Consider the following 4,481-nt stretch of genomic DNA (forward strand, 5'->3'; position numbering starts at 1 on the left):
TATCAAATAAGTATACTCAAGCAAAATGAAGTCACACATTGGCCATATCTAAAAATGTATGTCTCATTCTGCACCTCTGATTCATCACTCCTCTGCCAAGGGGTGGAAGTATGCCTCATTAGTTTTCTAAAGTCATGATTGGTCATTGCATTGATCAGAGTTCCTAAGTCTTTCCAAGTTGTTTTCCTTCACATTACTATAGTCATTGTGTAAATTGTTCTCCTGGTTCTGCTCCCTTCATTATTCATAAGTTCATACAAGGTCTCCAAGGCTTCTCTCAATCCACCCTTTGAGTCATTTCTTATGGGACCATAATATTCTATTACATTTATATACCATCATTTGTTCAGCCATTTCTAGCATTCACTCCATTTCCAATTCTTTGCCACACCAAAAAGTGTCACTATAAATATTTTTACGCGCTTTGGTACTTATATACCTGGTAATGATGTCCAGAATCTCGGGACAGCTATCTGGATGTCAGCTGCTTCTTGACCCATACTAGATAGACCTTTAGGTCCCTGGAGGGTTCTACAATTCACTCAAAAGCAGAGGCTTTCTTCAGATGATCCAGGAGTCCACACCCACATGGTTGACAGCTACTGGAGTAGTCAGAAGGACCTGGTTAACAGGACATATTGATTAACAATTGTGAGAACTCCTTGTATCAATCTTTGGATCTGAGTTTCTGGTCAGCATAACATAGGTCCTTATTTAAGTCTCTAAACAACACAGAGGGATGATCCACTTTCCCAGCCACACAAGGCTAGGTTCAAACAATGCAATAAATTTTTTCCTCACAATTCTCATAATTACATAGTTACATTAAATCAGGTACAGATCAAACTACTTAGAGGGCTTGCAATGAACTAGTTCTGAGAAAGGAGATTTACATGTCACTAAGGTAACCAAGAAAACTTAAACATAACTAAAATCAAGTTTCCTTCTCAAAATCTATTTAACCAGCACATTTTGAGTCCCAGATGTCTCATGTAGTCACATGGTCCCTAGATATTTTTCTCTTGGACAATAAGCTTATTCTCAGGACAGCTGTAAAAGGGGCTCTGCTTCTCTGGTTCCAAATCTAGAGGTTTCTAGATAATTCTGTTAGTAATATCATTTAATATAATTTAGTAAATTTGGTTCTCCAATCTTAAAACTTCAGAGAATTTCAGTTTATATGCCATTTGCTATTTCTATCCTTACCTAAATCCTGTACCTGACATAAGAATCTTTAAAAATTTATGAAGGTTAAACCATAAAATGAGCTCTTCTGTCTTCTTAAAATTATCAGCAGATAGTTGGGGAAATTATTTCAATTTCTTTACCATTATCAACACAATTTATGTGTAATTTCCTTAATCCTTAATTAATAAATCCTTAATTTTGAGACTTTATTACTAAACTTATTACTATAACATATTCAAAAATAAATTTGGAAGCCAATCATATAATCCTCTTGCTTTCTCAAAATTTGCTATTCTATTTATTTAGAAATATTTTGGGACTCTGGGCGTGCGGCCCGAGCCCCGGCGCAGGAAACGTCACGGCGGCCGCCTGTACGGAAGCCTTGGCCCCGCGTCCTCTCCTGTCCCGGCGCGGGGAGCCTCTTCCCCGGCCACTATGCCCCGGAGCGGGCCATGCTGAGGCTCTGGGCCGCTGTCCCCAGAGTTGTCGCGGGTGCCTTCGGCCTCTGTGGCCCGCGCCGCCTGAGCGCCGGCATGTTCTACGCGGTGAAGAGGGGCCGCAAGACCGGCGTGTTCCCCACCTGGAGTGAATGTCAAGCACAAGTGAACCGATTTCCTGCTGCCAGGTTCAAGAAGATTGCCACTGAGGATGTGGCTTGGGCCTTTGTCCGAAATACTGCAACCCCTGATCGTTCAACAGAGCAGAAAAAGAAAAGTGACACAGAAGACCTGAAAGTGAAGCCACACAAGAGACCCTGTGAGTCATCAGGGGAAGAGGAAGAGCCTTGCTCAAAACTTAAAAAACAAAATACAGACTCAGTACCTTCACTTAGCAAAGATACATTTTCTTACATTGGAGATGCAGCTGTGGTTTATGCAGATGGCTGCTGCTCCAGCAATGGGAGGAGGAAAGCACGAGCAGGCATTGGTGTTTATTGGGGGCCAGACTATCCCCTAAATGTGGGTGATAGACTTCCTGGGCGACAGACGAACCAAAGAGCAGAAATACTTGCTGCTTGTAAAGCAATTGAACAAGCCAAGAATCAAAACATCAGTAAGCTGGTTCTCTACGCAGATAGTATGTTTACTATAAGTGGTATAACAAGTTGGATTAAAGACTGGAAGAAAAATGGCTGGAAAACAAGCACAGGAAAAGATGTCATTAACAAAGAAGACTTTGTTAAGCTTGATACACTTATTCAAGGCATAGACATTAAATGGGTGCATATTCCTGGTCATTCAGGGTTTGCAGGCAGTGAGGAAGCTGATAGATTAGCAAGAGAAGGAGCTAAAAAATCTCAAGAATCAACATAGCATAATTTTTATAATCTAGTTTAAAAAGCAAACCAAGTGCTCTTTAGTCATTATTTGTGTGAAAATTTTCCCACAAGACATGAACTATTACAGGTGGACTTGGAAACATTCTTATTTGATTAGAAGGACTGTGTAGTTTTCTGTTGAAGTGTGGTTCAGTATATTAAACTACCCTTCACTTTAAAAAAAAAAAAAGAAATATTTTACATTACATCTTTGTCTTATTCTTGTCTAGTCATTTCTCCCTTAGGAAGATATCATCCTTATAATTTAATCACAAATATAGGTTAAAATTATAAGACATTCATACTTGCACCCCATCATAGTAACTCAGAGATGTTCCAGTATCATTCTATTACTTAATAGATTTAGTATCGTTCTCATAAAACTTCTTGATTATAGAAATATGCTATAAAGGGGAAAAGAGGAATATATTTATAACAATGTCATATATCATAACAGAGGGAGAAATCCCTTAGCTCTGTTTGATTCCAGGCATAAGTCATATCTGACAGCCAGTCATATAGTGATCGTGTATCAAAAGCAAGGCTCGAGATTAACCAGGTAGGGACATTTCCTTTTCAGAAAGGAAATAGCACAATGGGGAAATAGAGTCAGGAAGATCCTACATAGGCCATCCCAAGGTCATCCCCAAAACTTTTCTTAGGCACAGACATACACCTTTAGCAGCTGCCAGACTGCAGCACATACCATTTTCTACTATTGGCTTTGTGACAATTCAGACAACTACCCCTGCAACCAAAGCTCAAAACAATAGTAAATCATAGGCCCAGAAATTTTTACCTTAAACAGCAAAATTTCACTAACCACAACTTAGGGCTTGAATAGCTTTCCTGATGTTTCCCTAACATAAGTTTCATTAATATATGTAAGTTTCACTAACTGTTCGCTTATAAATTAAAACTAACCATATTCTGGGGCTTCAGACATACAGCAAATACCTGATAGTTCACTCATAATCAATATGTTGAAGCTACAGGTTTAAGTCCACCCTATATACTTTTCATGATAGCCAAGAATTTCAAATGAAAATTCACTAGTATATATTATTATCTGCTTTATAACAAAATATACCCCATTAAATATTTAATAGCTTTCAAAAATCTGTTTTTATCACCTCCTTTTAAAAGCCCAATTCATGTGTAACAGCATCCAGATTAAAAAGTTGTTTTGTCTAACAGCATTTCTATTACAATGGTGTCAAATTTCACAATATTAGAGAATTTAGAAATACAATAATAACACAAACAACATCAAGTATTTAAAAAACCTGAAACAAAACTTAAGGGCTTCATGACCAGAAAATAGGTGCTTGTCCAAGCTCGTCCAGTGCTTGTCCAAGCTCAGAGAACACCTGATGCTGGTCGAAGCAATACAATAATTATATGATTTTGCCAGAGGGTGAGATCATGGAGAGGGTGGGTGTAAAGGATTGTTGCTATGCCAAACTCAGGGCACAGCCTGCTTGCTGGACCTTAGCGCTGGAAAACAGAGCATCTCCTAATATTGTGACACAATCAGTGGATGGATTAGAATAGGGAGAGAGAGAGACTGCAAAACCAACCAGAAGGCTATTTAATTAGTACAAGTGAGAAATGAGGAAAGTCTGCTCTAGGGTAGCAGCTGTATGAGTGAAGAGAAAAGGATATATAAGAAAGATGTTGTAAAGGTAGGAATTACAAGACTTGACAACAAAGTGGATTTGTGGGGTGAATGAGAGGGAGGAGTCAAATTGTAAGACTGAGTGGCTAGATGGATAGCGGTGCCCTCAACAGTAATGGGAAAGTTCAGAAGAGGGCAGAGGGCTCTTTGGCGAGGAGACAGAAGATAATGAGTTCAGCTTTGAACATGTTGGGTTCAAGATGTTTATGAGACATTCAGTCCTAGATGTCCAAAAGGTGATACAAGATTACAGCAGAGGAGAAAAAGTGGTGGTAGATCTATATAGGTCTAGGAATC

General features: G+C 39.0%; 1 pseudogene; it reads left to right on the forward strand.

Annotated features, from left to right (window-relative positions):
- Positions 1–1,605: 1,605 nt before the first annotated feature.
- LOC110211681 (ribonuclease H1 pseudogene) lies at positions 1,606–2,584 on the forward strand (annotated as a pseudogene).
- Positions 2,585–4,481: the final 1,897 nt, after the last annotated feature.

This window comes from Phascolarctos cinereus, unplaced genomic scaffold (assembly GCF_003287225.1).
Source record: "Phascolarctos cinereus isolate Bilbo 61053 unplaced genomic scaffold, phaCin_HiC Scaffold_2;HRSCAF=192, whole genome shotgun sequence".
NCBI lineage: Eukaryota > Metazoa > Chordata > Mammalia > Diprotodontia > Phascolarctidae > Phascolarctos > Phascolarctos cinereus.